The 18,495-nt window shown below is 40.8% G+C and overlaps 1 non-coding gene across 1 annotated transcript; it reads left to right on the top strand.

The window, feature by feature from the left end:
* Positions 1-9,317: 9,317 nt before the first annotated feature.
* On the top strand, positions 9,318-9,389 carry TRNAV-GAC (transfer RNA valine (anticodon GAC)). The gene has a single exon. It is a non-coding gene; the product is annotated as a tRNA-Val (tRNA).
* Positions 9,390-18,495: the final 9,106 nt, after the last annotated feature.

The raw sequence follows: 18,495 nt of genomic DNA, 5'->3' as shown, positions 1-18,495 counted from the left end.
CACCACCCTCACAACACCACCACCCTCACATCACCATCACCCTCACAACACCACCACACACACATCAGTATTCATTAAGACTTCGCCTTTAAGAAGTTGCTAAGTTTATCATTTTCCAGGTTCTTCCTTCTCATGTCCTTCTGGTGTCTTCCTGTATATGACACCATGGCAGTTCCAGGCGCCCTTCTCACGACTCCCCGCGGGGTCCACATCGTGAGGGACACAGTTAAGTTGGGCCTGGAGGGTCTACCCTACACTTACGATCATTTACTGAAACTACTGGAGGCCGTACCTCGCTTACGGTCTACCCTACTCAAGTTTTACACCAGTGAGTCCATCAGAAACTCTAGTGTTGCTCCTCCTCCAACTTTGTTAAACCAGTGGACCTAGAAATTGATTAGTACCTGTGTGATTCTGTATGACATAATACAAGACACTGAATCTTCAGTAAATACTAACGCCAGGATCAACACGAAAAAGTAAAGAGAAGCAAAAGAACTTTGCTTAATTTTGTAGGTTCCCTCCAATCATACTAGTTTGGTGATGATGATGAGGAATGATGATAGAAAAGTCCCTTCCAAGGAAGAGCGGGAAAAGAGAGGAAGGGGGGGAAGAGCAAGATTTGTTAGAGGAAGTGAATTTTAGAGGGAGGAAAAGAGCCAGGGCTTAACCCAGCTTGCATAGGAATAATTGAATAAGTAGGGCAGAGATAATAAGTGGAGGGCGAGTTTGTTTTCTTCTATTTGTTTTTTTATTGATATTCTTTTCATAGATTTATTTTTCATTTATTTATTTATCTATTTATTCATTTATTTATTCATTTATCTATTTATCTATTTATTTTTCTTTTTAATAAGGATATAGGAGGAGATGGATCGTATCTCTGGCAGATGGACACTGATTTTACCAAGGCGTTCCCCGCACGGACTTAGCAGCAAGATCTATAGTGGTTTTTAGTTTTTAATATATGGTCACTGGATGTTGTCCAGGTTGTATAATAAACATGTTACCTGGATGGTCTATTCCTAGGAGATTGTTGAAGTAATCAATCCAGTGAGTATGATGTATTTGAAATCGCTCTACTTGTCTTTCAAACAATTTCCTCCAGTAGATGTTTAGAGAAGGGATTCGTACTCTCTCGTGAAGTTCTGTGTTTCTGATGAACTCGTGCCATTTGATGTTAAAAGCCCAACGTAGAGCATTGTTCTGAATTACGTATTTGGAGTGCATGGATGTTGGATTTGGCTCCGAGTTCGAGAGCTGAAGGGGCATAAATGATAAGTGGTCGTATTAATGCTTTGTAGAGGTGCAATTTGGTTTTGAATTGCACCTCTCTAAATCTATACAATTTCTCGAGCTCTGCTCTCGCAATAACCGATATACACTGAACATATCGGTTCATTCTCAGGTATACATCATAACTTAGGCCCAGGACAGTGTTGGTGTTTGAGATGGGAATGGCTAAATGACGGTGTATACGGGAGTGTAGGTAGACATTACTTATGTTGTATCTCTGACGTACGTTAAAGTAAGATATGTTGAATTTGGCAGGATTTGATTTAATACTCCATTTTAACTCCCAAAGCCAAACGTTGTCAATTTCCTGTTGGGTTCTGCTGATTAAGTGTGTGAGGGTTACGGCTGTGATCAGTTGAGTAATATCATCTGCATATTGGAGAGTGATGGAGTCCAGGTGTATAGGACTGGAAAGATCATTTGAGTAGAGTGTGTAAAGAGTAGGGGCCAGCACGGAGCCTTGAGATACAACGGCATTGAGGAAGAAGTAGTTTGAGTAAGTGTTTCTGTATTTGATTCGGGTTTTTCTGTTGCTATGATAGTTAGAAAGAAGTTTAATGGCGGGTCGTGGGAGTTGAAATTGGGTGCTTAGTTTGTACCTCAATCCATCGTGCCAAACGGTGTCAAAGGCTTTTTCAACATCATTTGTGATGAAGGCGGTCATTTTGTGGGTCCGCGTGTTGTTTTTAATGTAGTTAGTGATTATGTTGACTTCATCTTGTATGATGTTGACGAAAGCCAAACTGTTTGTGTGAGAGTAGGTTATTGTATGTTAGGTGTTGTCTAAGTCTGTTGTTTAAGATTCTTTCAAATTTCTTCCCAATGGACTCAAGTAGGCTGATGGGTCTGTAGTTCACTGGGTCCCTATTGGATTTGTTGGGTTTAGGTATCATTGTGGTTGTTGCTGTTTTGAAGGCCGCGGTAAAATAGCCAGAGGCTAGTGCCGCGTTGAAGAGGAAGGTGATGGCTTTAATAGTGTTGTCAGGGAGATGTGTAAGTAGCTGGTAACCAATGCCTGAGTTACCTGGGGCTACTTTGTGCGATTTGAAGAGGAGGAATTTGACCTCGCTCGTTCTTATGGGAGTTGTGAGAAGGTGGTCATGTGAAGCGATTGGTCGTACGCCAGAGGGTGGGGACGGTGGGGGGTAGGGGGTGGGGGGGGGTTGAGGGTGAAAGATACCTTCCCAGTGTTTTTGAAAAATGTTCGCGATGTCTTGTGGGTTATGGTGTAGAGTGTTGTCGTCATTTAGCCGATTGAAGTCTGTTTTTGGTATTCCTTTGAGTTTCCGGGTTCTGCTCCAAAACTCTTGAGGAGATTTAATTCGGTGTTGATCTGTTGTGGTGATGAGAGATTTCCAGTGTCTATTGTGGTCTTCTAGAAGGCTGTTGAGTGTGTGGTTTTGTAGGGATGTGAGGTCCCACCGTACTAGGCCCAAACGATGTCTGTTATGCTCAAAGCGTCGACGGTAGCACGAGAGGAGTCTGGTTGTTTTGGGAGAAAGGAAGAAGGAGTATCTTGAGGTAAATGAAGATGTTGGGATAGAGGCGTCAGCTGCCTGTGTGATTGTTCCATGTATATGTTCTATTTCTGTGTCTATTAGTGTTATTGGGTGATTTTCATAGTTTGTCGTGTAAGTGCAGTTGGAGAGAGTGTCTTTGAAGTTGTCCTAGTCTACTTTTTTGTAGTGGTAGTGTGAGGGTGATGGGACGAGGATAGGGTTAGACGAGAGATGAAGAAAGATAGAGATTTGTTCGGAACCACACAGTGGTCCTGGAGACAAGAAATTATGAAGATTATTACTGGCTCTGTTGGAGAAGACATGGTCAGGTCTGCCTTTTCCTCCTGGGCCAGTGAAGACGGTGTGGAGGTAAGGACCTAGGAAGTTAAGACGTTTGTAAGAGTATAAAGCGAATAAGTCATCACCATGAGAATTGCTTCTGCTGTGGTGGAAGGTTCTGTGTTGGGCGTTGAGGTTAGCTAGAAGGTAGACTGGGATATGTGTGTGATTGAATACTGTGTAGAGATCATGGAGTGGAATGGTAGTGTTGGGTCGAGAGTATGTAGTGCAGAAGATAATGAAGCCATGTATTGTGTTTACCTTAACTGCTAGAAAGTGTTCGTATTGCCATGAGATGGCGAGGTATTCGTGTTCGATGGTGTTGCGTATGAGAATGGCGACTCCCTCGTGTCTACTGTCTGGAGACTGTCGTGATGTATACCCGTAATGTCTAATTTTGTATCCGTTGGTGATACATGTGCTGTTAAGTATCACAACATCGGGTCCCTTCTCTTCGAGGAGAGTGGCAATCAGATGACGGCCATTGTGATAGCTGCGCACGTTAAACTGTTAGAATTTTAGCATTTTACGACTTATGGAAGTTTATTGGCCTTCTGTGTCTGTTGTCGATGAAGGCCGTTGACGCGCCGTTTGAGAATTTCACTTGTATCATGTTTCTAGTCTTGGGTCGGGATATATCTGGTGAGGGGTCAGGAGAGGGGAGAGGGGAGGGGAGAGGGTCATTGTCGACGAGTTGAAGGTCAAGGTTGACCGTTGGTGGGTTGTCTGGTGTGTCGGCAGGGTCAGGTGCTGGGGCTCCTCTGGGAGGGTTAGGTAGGGGACGGATGGAGGGGGAGGGGGGAGGGGGGGGATTGGTGAGTGGAGGTTCTGGGGGAACTGTCGTGGTGGTGGAAGTTGGGACGGTGGGGGTGGGAGAGGAATCGGTATTTGGAGAGACAGTAGGATTGTTGGTGTTGGGTTGGGGGGTTGTGGATGGAGTTGTGTTAGAGGGTGCGGAGGGGGTATTGGAAGTTGGGAGGGTGACAGGTTGAGTAGTTGGGGGAGAGTTGGAAGTGTTACTGGGGGTCTCCTGGGATACGTTTTCGTTAGGGGTCAGGGTGGCGGACGAGACAGGGGTCGGTGAGGGATGGTTGTTGGCGGGGGAGCTGAGGAGTTCAGGTGGAGTTCGTACATTGGGTAGGTTGTTATGAGCAAGAAGCAAATCGAAAATTCTGATGAATTCCGACTTATCTTCCCCGCTCAGGAACAACGCTTTTAGGTAGCACGCATGCATCCTACCTTGTAGGGTGAGGAGGTCTGAAGAATTAGTAGTTGGGATAGGAGAAGCTTGGGTGGCAGGGGGAGGAGCAGCAGCAGCAACTGTTGCGTAGAGGTGAGGCTTTGTGGAAGGAGGTGAGTTGGATTTTTGTGCCTGACGCACTGCGCGGAGTTGCTCCTTCTTACGTGGGCACAGCCCAGATACAGCGACGTGTTCACCTTTACAGTTGACACACTTCGCTGCCTGAGCCTTGCACTCACGAAAACCATGACCAGTTTCCGCGCATTGACTACAGGTTTGGTGGGGTTCTTTACAGTTCTTAGTCTCATGTCCGTATTTCAGACATTTGAAACATTGTTGTACGTCGAGATATTCATCTTTCTTCAGGGATTTTGCAGGCACAGAGATCATGGGGAACAGGACTCCCCGGGAGAGCAGGCGATCGGCCTCGGTCGGGTTTGAACATTGTATCTTTATTGATCTGGAGTTATTCGGTTTATAGACGTTGATGACATTAACGTCATTGTTTTCGCCATTGATGGCTTCAACAATCTCCGAAGGGCTGAGGGACAAGATAGACGCATCAACATTGTAGGCAATAATAGTACATCTAGCTTGAAGGGGCAGCGGTCCTGAACGATTTGGTAGTTTTTTTTTTAGCTAGTTCATCAAGGAGAGGCTTAGATAGGATTCTATCTAAATCACTATCTTTGCCCAAGCGATCTTAAACTGGTATTTGTTCGAGGGGAATTGAATGACCCTAGTAGGACGGATCTCAGTGGTCTTAAAGACGATGGACAGGAGTTCGAACGTGGAAGGAGGGGGACAATCAGTTTTGAGGGATTTTAGACGTATGTCGGGCGGCATGTTGGTGGCATCAGTGTCCTAGTGCGAGAAAACGTGAGTGAGGGAGGCTCGACGGTCCAAGGTAGGGGAGAGGTAAGAGATAGTGTGAGGGTCTCCACCCCGTCAGGTGAGAACAGGTCCACTCCAGCCTCCACTCCTCAGGAAAATGAGTTTTCCAGAATGGGGTGGGGAAGCTGGGGTAGAGATTGCTCAAGCCAAACGGTCGAGAGATGGATGATGGATAATACAAAAATAAAAAATAAAAAAAGGATGTGAAGATGGAGTGGAGGCAACGCGGGGGTGTGGGGAGCAGCGAGGGTGGTGAGGGAACAGCCTGCCGGCGTCGTCACCGTAACGGTCTCCCGCGGGAAGGACCAACGCGGGAGGCAACGTTACAATCCACTTCTTTCTTCGGTCTTCTCTCTTCTGTCTTCTGTCTTCTGTCTTCTTTCTTCTCTCCGTGGGATCTGGCAGTTAATCCTCCATCAACCACGTGGTTAACACATGGCCGAGATGTCGTTAAGATTAACATATCTAACATAAAGATTTCTATTTTGCAGATGAATGTTTTATGTGTAGAAATTTGTAATATCTTCAATACCATAAAGATAATTGCGTCATTATCTATGTTGCAGGCTTTTCATCCGGGCTTTACATACTGAAAAAAAGTGTTTAGAGAAAAGTAATGTAATTATTATTAACACAAGGTTCATGGATTCTAAGTTATGAGTTTCTACTCTTCAAAATGTTAGCATCATCCGCTGAGAAAACTTTGAAAAAACAGACTTTTATTTTGTGTGATGAAAACTAATGAAAGATTATTTACATTATCCTTAAGGATATTCTTTATGAGTCAAATGAAAGTATTTCGTTAGATAAAAAACTTACATCAGTAACAACGAGAGATAAACAATCAATATTCATAAACTTTATCTTTGATGAATTAAAGTTCATCAAATGACAGATAAAGATTATTATATACAATTTCCAACAATCTTATTGACATCATAAAACCAAATATGATTCATAAATTTTTCAAATCATCAAAAGTAAAAACAAGAAGTCGTCCGGAGTGGACTTGTTACCCCCGGCGTAAACACTTATAGGCGGAATCCGGTAACACCTCTTGAATAGCATGTGGAAGACAGAGTAGAGTGGCTAGGCTGTGGAGCATGTTCTCCACTTCAACTGACTAATGATATGTTAAGACAACACAAACCACATACATCCATTGTGAGGATGGAATCAGGGATGAAACATCTATAACTAGAAAGGTTAAAGATACAAAGATGATGAAATACCTTTACCCGGGATCAGTAGCACCTGTGGTAATGGACACACCTTTGTAATGCTTGATCACTTACAACTGATCAACTTTAATACGAAACTCTTAGGTATTGTCCCTCAGGAAAACTTTTTATAAATATTTATAAAACACATATATATGTTAGATATACACTATCTCTAGAATATATCTTTACCTGGGACGTGTGACACTTGTGTGGATAGACACAACTTTGTAATGCATGATCCATTACACGAAATGAACTTCACTAACGAAGAGTTATACAACGCGTCGTTGGAGAACATTAATCAAATACCTATACAGAATTTTTATGTTAGATAAAAGGCATTTATTAGAAGTGAACATAAGAAATGATGATGAAAGAAAAGGACGTAGATGTAGATATTTTATTAAGAGATGAAATATTCCTGCCTTAAATGGTCTCTCTTATAATTGATTTTCTGTTAGATACAAACATGCTAATGTAATCTGTTCCTTATGATCATAAATGTTTATGTTTTTAAAACGTTTTTATCATGTCTTAAGGATTCTGGCTTACAGACCTTGGTTCTGAACAACCATTATAATGCAACACAATACATATTTATCATAAACAAATCATTTATCACAATAACCATTATGTTTGTACCAGATTCTTTAAGTCCTCAATCACGTTTGTTAATATATAAGAAATTCTTTCTCCACATCTCAATACATAACATATATCTACACGTGTGGAAATATATGTATATGTTTTTATATTTTTTTCCTCATCTTTTCTAATCAACGTACAAGGTATATGTCTAAAGAAAATACTGGATAAAATCCTAAGTTATGTGTGTGTGTGTGTGTGTGTGTGTGTGTGTGTGTGTGAGCACACATAGGAAAGGTTAAGGGACGGGACAACACGAGTGTACAACTCTCTCCCGTAATACATAAATACTAATCACACACACACACACACACACACACACACACACACACACACACAGAGCGGCGCCAGGCTGGAGGCGGGGCATCGTGACGTCACAGGCAAGTCCCTCCCCCCGCCAGATCCAAACATGTGTTGTGTCTGGTGATGGCGGTTCAAGATTTCCCACATTTATATTGATCTTTACATTATCATCCACTCCCAAAGTCACCTGGCATTCTTGTGTTTCAACAACAGACGTGATATATGCAACACCAGGCAAACATTGTACCATTATCTGATAGGTTAATTGGTGCACAATCAAGAACCAGTGAATTTCATCGCCGCCATAAGTAAGTAAGGAAGGTGACTTTAATGATGATAAATACGACCTGGTATGGCTGTGTCTACACACTACCGCCATCTGGTCAACATTGTACATACCAACATTTAAACTGTGACATTCAACCACAAGGTTTAAAGTCGCTCATGAAAACGCGAACTTAAAATCTATCCATTTAAATCTACCATTCATCAATCAACATTTAAACACCGTCATTTGAACGTAAACCTTCCAGCTGCGTTATTTTACCAGAGTCCTTTAAGATACGTCATATAAACACGAAACTTAAATGTACGTTAAGCTTGTGCAAACCATCATTGAATCTCAAACTTTTGAATTAGAATTGTAATGAAAATGCGAACTTTTAACTCTGTCAAATTACAGCTATTGTACAAAATGATTTACTTAATTGACAAATTTTAATGTCAGTTATTTTAACGATATCCTTTGTGGTTCATCTTTGAAACACAAACCTTTAAACTTTGTCTCTAGAACTGAACACAACCATTAAGTTTCATAACTGGAATGGAAATTTGGATAATCTATCAAAATTCGTCATATAACGCGAACTTTTAAATCCTTCCATTCAGTTGGGCCGTTACTTGCCTGGCTGCCATTCATAATATGTCCTTTTATATTGTATGTTGACTACGCTCTCATTCATTCGTCATTTGGATCGTCTCACTGATATTCCATTCATAAACTTCATTCCTAAAGCTTATTTTTGACCGCCATGTTGTTTCCTTACGGTTTATAATTCTTTGTGTATTTAATAATAGAAGATTCAATGATATTTCTCGTGGTACTGGAATTAGAGTTAATAATGCCATCTCAGTTATTAACTCTAACTCAAGTACCACGAGAAATATCATTGAATCATCTATTTCTGAATACACAAAGAATTATAATCTTAATATTAGTGATGCTCTATACAAATTGGATAACTTTAATGCTGATAAAATGTGTAAACAATTCACCTTCTTGTCCACATAATAAGTTTATGATACGCTTGTTGTCTGTCTTGGACAATCACATGTTTACCATATGGCGTCCTAGCTACGTCTCTTCGTTGTATATCAATTGAGTGTTATATTTCTCTCTTGCGTCTCCCTTGATGATGTGAGTATTACACGAAAGTGCACTTGGGAACTTATCGTGTTTATTTTCCTAGTGGACTCATAAGAGTATACTTGATCACGTGCAAAATCGTGATCCTTTCCAATATACATATATATATATATATATATATATATATATATTTTTCTTTTAAACTATTCGCCATTTCCCGCGTTAGCGAGGTAGCATTAAGAACAGAGGACTGGGCCTTTGAGGGAATACCCTCACCTGGCCCAATTCTCTGTTCCTTCTTTTGGAAAATTAAAAAAAAAACGAGAGGGGAGGATTTCCAGCCCCCCCGCTCCCTTCCCTTTTAGTTCGCCTTGTACGACACGCAGGGAATACGTGGGAACAGAAGAATAAGCCAAGCAAGTAAATTTCGTCAAAGACATCTCTCTTTTCTAAACGCTGCCTCGCAAAGATTTTCATTAATTCAAATTGAAGAAACAGACGTATTTTCTATTGTCTGGTTAGCTCAGTGGTAGAGCGTGAGTCTGACACACTCAAGGTCGTGGGTTCGAGACCCACACCAGACATAATCTTGGTCTTTTTCTTGTTTCATTTTGTCCGCATCACATGTGTGCAACATTCAGTATGTTCGTCCAACGTTATAGTGAAGATCTTCACAATAAATTGGGGTTTTCGACCTTATCTGAAAGGGTCAGGTCCACCAAGACGTCCTTGAAATCTTCCAGAAGCTTCTGGCGATCCTCCTCCAACTGCTGGGCACATCAGAGTTAACATGGGCCGGACATCGGTTGTGGAACGACTTAATCTGCTTCCGGTAGTTAGCAGGGATGATAATGAGGGATCTGACCTCATACCAGGTCAGCTTAGTTCCAGTCTATTGCTTAGTTCCAGTCTATTGTTTAGTTCCAGTCTATTGCTTAGTTCCAGTCTATTGCAACGACAATAAAAAGTAAAACTCATTTCTTCGTGAAAAATTGAGAGGAAAACACGACAGGAACATGGAGACTTACCCTGTGGTTATTTTGCCGTCAAGTCGGCAACGGTCGGTTAAGCAGTATTTTGCCGTGGTAATCTCAGTGCTTTATGTAATACTAAGTCCCAGAAAATGTTCTTGGGGGCGTAGCTCAGTGGTAGAGCGCTTGCTTGGCATGCGAGAGGACCCGGGTTCAAACCCCGGCACTTCCATTTTTGTTATGTGGAAAATTCATTTTCAGTCTCGCATATATATATATATATAAGTATATATATATATATATTTATATATATATATATATATATATATATATATATATATACATATATATATATATATATATATATATATATATATATATATATATATATATATATATATATATATATATATATATATATATATATATATTATCTTGTGGAGGCTAAGGTGAAGATTAGTATGGGTTTTCAGAAAAGAGGAGTGAATGTTGGGGTGAAGAAGGTGGTGAGAGTAAGTGAGCTTGGGAAGGAGACCTGTGTGGGGAAGTACCAGGAGAGACTGTGTACAGAATGGAAAAAGGTGAGAACAATGGAAGTAAGGGGAGTGGGGGAGGAATGGGATGTATTTAGGGAATCAGTGATGGATTGCGCAAAAGATGCTTGTGGCATGAGAAGAGTGGGAGGTGGGCTGTTTAGAAAGGGTAGTGAGTGGTGGGATGAAGAAGTAAGAGTATTAGTGAAAGAGAAGAGAGAGGCATTTGGACGATTTTTGCAGGGAAAAAATGCAATTGAGTGGGAGAAGTATAAAAGAAAGAGACAGGAGGTCAAGAGAAAGGTGCAAGAGGTGAAAAAAAGGGCAAATGAGAGTTGGGGTGAGAGACTATCAGTAAATTTTAGGGAGAATAAAAAGATGTTCTGGAAGGAGGTAAATAGGGTGCGTAAGACAAGGGAGCAAATGGGAACTTCAGTGAAGGGCGTAAATGGGGAGGTGATAACAAGTAGTGGTGATGTGAGAAGGAGATGGAATGAGTATTTTGAAGGTTTGTTGAATGTGTCTGATGACAGAGTGGCAGATATAGGGTGTTTTGGTCGAGGTGGTGTGCAAAGTGAGAGGGTTAGGGAAAATGATTTGGTAAACAGAGAAGAGGTAGTAAAAGCTTTGCGAAAGATGAAAGCCGGCAAGGCAGCAGGTTTGGATGGTATTGCAGTGGAATTTATTAAAAAAGGGGGTGACTGTATTGTTGACTGGTTGGTAAGGTTATTTAATGTATGTATGACTCATGGTGAGGTGCCTGAGGATTGGCGGAATGCGTGCATAGTGCCATTGTACAAAGGCAAAGGGGATAAGAGTGAGTGCTCAAATTACAGAGGTATAAGTTTGTTGAGTATTCCTGGTAAATTATATGGGAGGGTATTGATTGAGAGGGTGAAGGCATGTACAGAGCATCAGATTGGGGAAGAGCAGTGCGGTTTCAGAAGTGCTAGAGGATGTGTGGATCAGGTGTTTGCTTTGAAGAATGTATGTGAGAAATACTTAGAAAAGCAAATGGATTTGTATGTAGCATTTATGGATCTGGAGAAGGCATATGATAGAGTTGATAGAGATGCTCTGTGGAAGGTATTAAGAATATATGGTGTGGGAGGCAAGTTGTTAGAAGCAGTGAAAAGTTTTTATCGAGGATGTAAGGCATGTGTACGTGTAGGAAGAGAGGAAAGTGATTGGTTCTCAGTGAATGTAGGTTTGCGGCAGGGGTGTGTGATGTCTCCATGGTTGTTTAATTTGTTTATGGATGGGGTTGTTAGGGAGGTAAATGCAAGAGTCCTGGAAAGAGGGGCAAGTATGAAGTCTGTTGGGGATGAGAGAGCTTGGGAAGTGAGTCAGTTGTTGTTCGCTGATGATACAGCGCTGGTGGCTGATTCATGTGAGAAACTGCAGAAGCTGGTGACTGAGTTTGGTAAAGTGTGTGGAAGAAGAAAGTTAAGAGTAAATGTGAATAAGAGCAAGGTTATTAGGTACAGTAGGGTTGAGGGTCAAGTCAATTGGGAGGTGAGTTTGAATGGAGAAAAACTGGAGGAAGTGAAGTGTTTTAGATATCTGGGAGTGGATCTGGCAGCGGATGGAACCATGGAAGCGGAAGTGGATCATAGGGTGGGGGAGGGGGCGAAAATTTTGGGAGCCTTGAAAAATGTGTGGAAGTCGAGAACATTATCTCGGAAAGCAAAAATGGGTATGTTTGAAGGAATAGTGGTTCCAACAATGTTGTATGGTTGCGAGGCGTGGGCTATGGATAGAGTTGTGCGCAGGAGGATGGATGTGCTGGAAATGAGATGTTTGAGGACAATGTGTGGTGTGAGGTGGTTTGATCGAGTAAGTAACGTAAGGGTAAGAGAGATGTGTGGAAATAAAAAGAGCGTGGTTGAGAGAGCAGAAGAGGGTGTTTTGAAATGGTTTGGGCACATGGAGAGAATGAGTGAGGAAAGATTGACCAAGAGGATATATGTGTCGGAGGTGGAGGGAACGAGGAGAAGAGGGAGACCAAATTGGAGGTGGAAAGATGGAGTGAAAAAGATTTTGTGTGATCGGGGCCTGAACATGCAGGAGGGTGAAAGGAGGGCAAGGAATAGAGTGAATTGGAGCGATGTGGTATACAGGGGTTGACGTGCTGTCAGTGGATTGAATCAAGGCATGTGAAGCGTCTGGGGTAAACCATGGAAAGCTGTGTAGGTATGTATATTTGCGTGTGTGGACGTGTGTATGTACATGTGTATGGGGGGGGGGTTGGGCCATTTCTTTCGTCTGTTTCCTTGCGCTACCTCGCAAACGCGGGAGACAGCGACAAAGTATAAAAAAAAAAAAAAAAAAAAATATATATATATATATATATATATATATATATATATATATATATATATATATATATCGTTCGATCAGTCAAGTTAAGCATCGTTGGGTCTGGTTAGTACTTGGATGGGTGACCGTCTGGGAACACCAGATGCTGTTATCCCTGGGGATAGGGAAGAAAGTATACTTGCCACGTATTCCCTGCGTGTCGTACAAGGCGACTAAAAGGGGAGGGAGCGGGAGGCTGGAAATCCTTTACTCTCATTTTCAATTTTTCAAAAGACGGAACAGAGAAGATATAAAGATATTGTAAAGATGTAACTAATATAAGATATAAGAATGAATGGAAGATACGGATGTAGCTGAAACAAGGAGTAATGAAGATTAAGGGGCAATGAAAAATATTCTCTAGTGAAGATGTATATATATGTTGAGATTTTGTATTGAACATGAAGAAGTGATGATAATGATGAGAGTGTAGTAACGATAAGAGTTTAGTTAGAGAGTAGTGACAATTGCCTTTGCAATGATAATTAGAGGGTAACACAATGAGGAACACAAACTTTCCAAAGCTACGTTCAAGTCAGACTTTGAACTAAGTTCGGTAAACAGAAGGAAGATGTTAAGATGAGAGTGGAGTGAGGAAGAGTATAGTGATGATAAGGATATTGTCAAGATAGCTTGTAGTGAAGAAAAGAATGTAGTGAAGATACGAATGTAGTAGAGATAAGGGTTATTAAAGAGTAAAGTTTATTCAGAATGATTATGTAGTGAAGATAAGAACTATTTCTAGTGAACATCAAAGAGAACAATGATGATGGTATGGTAGAAATAACGGCGTAGTGAAGAAGAGGGTATAGCGAAGATATAATTTAGTGTAATGGATAATGCATTACAAAGGTGTGTCCATCCACACAAGTGTTACACGTCTCGGATAAAGATATATCTAACATATATATGTCTTTTATAAATATTTGTAAATTGTTCTCCTGACGAACAATACCTATGGTTTACGTATCAAATTTCATCGCTTGTAAGTGATCAAGCATTACAAAGGTGTGTTCATTGCCACAGGTGCTACTAAGAAATGTTATCATTCCCTTAACACAGTTACCAATCCCCACCAGTGGCATAATTATCACTTTCATTAATAAATTTACTGGAATTTTGATCACTGTCATCTTTACCATTCATACCATACAATTATTTTCAGCAATCTAACTTATGCATTATTATTACTGTACATTACGTACATTACAGCAGTAGTGATCTTTCGTGTGTGATAAAAGATGGTGACGTCTTTCCCATACACATATCATCAAATATTTACATTACTCTATATAGCACACTACACTTCCCTATCAAAACACACGCCTTTTACTATCCTCAAGATTATCATAACTACCCTACATTTAAACAGGATTAACCATCCTTGATATGCACATATTCATGCCTACCACAAGTATTATCATAACTACTCTAGACAATACAAAAACACAACTACAACCATACGAAGGTTACGACCAAACTATATTTTTTATCCGGGATATTAAGAGAACATGTCACCAACCATTTCTCACTAAAACAAAAACAGATCATCCATCATCATGTGCAGTGTGTACAAAAACGTTCATCGTGTCCTGCCAAACATTGGATCAACAAAACCTAAGGAAATGCTGCTCATGCTCCTGGACCGGCTACCATGGCGCAGTGGATCCACCTGGTCATTGGTTACCCTCCCATATTTTGCACCGGCATTGTTGTACCTTGTGGGTATGTGCAGGTGTGTGTTTCTCTCATGTCTTCGTAAGAGTGTTCGCCTGGCACTTTACACCATCTGGATCATTGTAGTCACCTGCTTCGTTCTCGAACAGGAGTTCTTGAGCGTGATGGACCCACTGGTAGTGAGCGCAATAAGATGGCTCGTAGGTCTTGTGCGGAGAGTTGTGAGGAATATCGTGCGGGAACTCATATTCCAGGTGACTATGTTCCTCTTAGTGTTCATCATCCTCGTGAGAATGGTGGTGGAGGTAATGGTTCCTATCATTAGAAGAGCTGACTACGCTGTGCAGGTCACACAGAAAGTCCATAGAATATTCTTGGATGAGATAGTTGTGGTTCTTGTCGTGGAGGTGGGAAAGATGATGCTCACTGGCATTCCTATACTCATCGTAAAGATGGTCACAAAGGTCAGCATCTCTGTATGGTCAGTTGTGTTCAGAGAAGCAGTGATCTTGGAGACTATGGCACAGTGAATGCCAACAACACCTTCAGGGTCCTTTCTCTCCTGGGGGCCTCATCGAGGAAGTCTTCATCGTTGCAACACTCAGGTTGATTTTCTGTTATAGACTGTTGGCTGGAGGCGCCGTTGTAAACAGTTTTGAGCTGGATTGCTGAATATTTGGTACGATCATCATGGTCCTGCACACACTGGTAACCGTCGCCATAGTACATCTTCGTCCAGCAATTTACGTGATTCAAATGACGTCGAAATTGGGTAAATACGTAGTAACCTTTGTGAAAGTGGTCAACAGCAGAAGAGGGTGTGTTGAAATGGTTTGGACACATGGAGATAATGAGTGAGGAAAGATTGACAAAAAGGATGTAAGTGTCAGAGGTGGAGGGAAGAAGGATAAGCGGGAGACGGTGGTTAAGTATAATAAATAAATAGTTTAAAATATAGATATTGATATTATCATTAATATCATCGCTATTGTTATCATTATCATTATTATTAGTATTATTATTATATGGTTATCATTATCATTATAATTATTATCATCAGTTCTATTATTATTATCATTTTTATCATTATTGTTGTATCATTATTATCATCATTATTAATATCATTATTATTATTATTACTATTATTATTATCATCATTATCATTATCATATTATTGTTATTATTGTTATTATTATTATTATTATTATTATTATTATTATTATTATTATTATTATTATTTTTTTTTTTTTTTTTTTGCCGCTGTCTCCCGCGTTTGAGAGGTAGCGCAAGGAAACAGACGAAAGAAATGGCCCAACCCACCCCCATACATATGTATATACATACGTCCACACACGCAAATATACATACCTACACAGCTTTCCATGGTTTACCCCAGACGCTTCACATGCCCTGATTCAATCCACTGACAGCACGTCAACCCCGGTATAACACATCGCTCCAATTCACTCTATTCCTTGCCCTCCTTTCACCCTCCTGCATGTTCAGGCCCCGATCACACAAAATCTTTTTCACTCCATCTTTCCACCTCCAATTTGGTCTCCCTCTTCTCCTCGTTCCCTCCACCTCCGACACATATATCCTCTTGGTCAATCTTTCCTCACTCATTCTCTCCATGTGCCCAAACCATTTCAAAACACCCTCTTCTGCTCTCTCAACCACGCTCTTTTTATTTCCACACATCTCTCTTACCCTTACGTTACCTACTCGATCAAACCACCTCACACCACACATTGTCCTCAAACATCTCATTTCCAGCACATCCATCCTCCTGCGTACAACTCTATCCATAGCCCAAGCCTCGCAACCATACAACATTGTTGGAACCACTATTCCTTCAAACATACCCATTTTTGCTTTCCGAGATAATGTTCTCGACTTCCACACATTCTTCAAGGCTCCCAGAATTTTCGCCCCCTCCCCCACCCTATGATCCACTTCCGCTTCCATGGTTCCATCCGCTGCCAGATCCACTCCCAGATATCTAAAACACTTCACTTCCTCCAGTTTTTCTCCATTCAAACTCACCTCCCAATTGACTTGACCCTCAACCCTACTGTACCTAATAACCTTGCTCTTATTCACATTTACTCTTAACTTTCTTCTTTCACACACTTTACCAAACTCAGTCACCAGCTTCTGCAGTTTCTCACATGAATCAGCCACCAGCGCTGTATCATCAGCGAACAACAACTGACTCACTTCCCAAGCTCTCTCATCCACAACAGACTTCATACTTGCCCCTCTTTCCAAAACTCTTGCATTCACCTCCCTAACAACCCCATCCATAAACAAATTAAACAACCATGGAGACATCACACACCCCTGCCGCAAACCTACATTCACTGAGAACCAATCACTTTCCTCTCTTCCTACACGTACACATGCCTTACATCCTCGATAAAAACATTTCACTGCTTCTAACAACTTGCCTCCCACACCATATATTCTTAATACCTTCCACAGAGCATCTCTATCAACTCTATCATATGCCGTCTCCAGATCCATAAATGCTACATACAAATCCATTTGCTTTTCTAAGTATTTCTCACATACATTCTTCAAAGCAAACACCTGATCCACACATCCTCTACCACTTCTGAAACCACACTGCTCTTCCCCATTCTGATGCTCTGTACATGCCTTCACCCTTTCAATCAATACCCTCCCATATAATTTACCAGGAATACTCAACAAACTTATACCTCTGTAATTTGAGCACTCACTCTTATCCCCTTTGCCTTTGTACAATGGCACTATGCACGCATTCCGCCAATCCTCAGGCACCTCACCATGAGTCATACATACATTGAATAACCTTACCAACCAGTCAACAATACAGTCACCCCCTTTTTTGATAAATTCCACTGCAATACCATCCAAACCTGCTGCCTTGCCGGCTTTCATCTTCCGCAAAGCTTTTACTACCTCTTCTCTGTTTACCAAATCATTTTCCCTAACCCTCTCACTTTGCACACCATTATTATTATCATTATTATTATTATTGCTATTATCATTATTATTATTACTATTATCATTATTATTATCATTATCATTATTATTATTATTATTATTATTATTATCATTATTATTATCATTATCATTATTATTACTAGTATCATTATATTATTAACATTACTATTATTATTGTCATTACTATTATCATTATTATTTTCAATATTACTATTATTCTTGCTTTGAAGAATGTATGTGAGAAATACTTAGAAATACAGATGGACTTGTATGTAGCCTTTATGTATCTGGAGAAGGCATAGGATAGGGTGAATACAGATCCTCTGTGGAAGGCAAGTTGCTAGAAGCGGTGAAAAGTTTTTACAAAGGATGTAAGGCATGTGCACAAGTAGGAAGAGAGGAAAGTGATTGGTTCCTAGTGATTGTCTGTTTGCATCAAGGGTGTGTGATGTCTCCATGGTAGTTTGATTTGTTTATGGATTGGGTTGTTAGGGAGGTGAATGCAAGAGTTTTGGAGAGAAGGGCAAGTATACAGTCTGTTGCGGATGAGAGGGCTTCGGAAGTGTCAGTTCTTGTTTGCTGATGATACAGCGCTGGTGGCTGATTCGGATGCAGAAGCTGGTGACTGAGTTTGGTAAAGTGTGTAAAAGAAGAAAGCTGAGAGTAAATGTGAATAAGAGCAAGGTTATTAGGTTCAGTAGGGTTGAGGGACAAGTCAATTGGGAGGTAAGTTTGAATGGAGAAAAATGAAGAAAGTGAAGTGCTGTAGATACTGGGAGTGGACTTCATAGCAGATGGAACGATGGAAGCGGAAGCGAGTCATAGGTTGGGGGAGAGAACGAAGGTTCTAGGAGCGTTGGAGAATGTGTATGTTGGAGGGAAAGAATATTATCTCGAAGAGGAAAAATGGGTATGTTTGAAGGAATAGTGGTTCCAACGATGTTCTATGGTTGCGAGATGTGGGCTATAGATAGGGTTTTGCGGAGAAGGGTGGATGTGTAGGAAATGAGATGTTTGAGGACAATATGTGGTGTGAGGTGGTTTGATTGATTAAGTAATGAAAGGGTAAGAGAGATGTGTGGTAATAAAAAGAGTGTGGTTGAGAGAGCAGAAGAAGCTGTTTTGAAATGGTTTGGTCACATGGAGAGAATGAGTGAGGA

Source organism: Panulirus ornatus, chromosome 9 (genome assembly GCF_036320965.1).
Source record: "Panulirus ornatus isolate Po-2019 chromosome 9, ASM3632096v1, whole genome shotgun sequence".
NCBI lineage: Eukaryota > Metazoa > Arthropoda > Malacostraca > Decapoda > Palinuridae > Panulirus > Panulirus ornatus.
The sequence above is the reverse complement of the archived record's forward strand: the minus strand, read 5'-3'. Positions and strand labels throughout refer to the sequence as shown.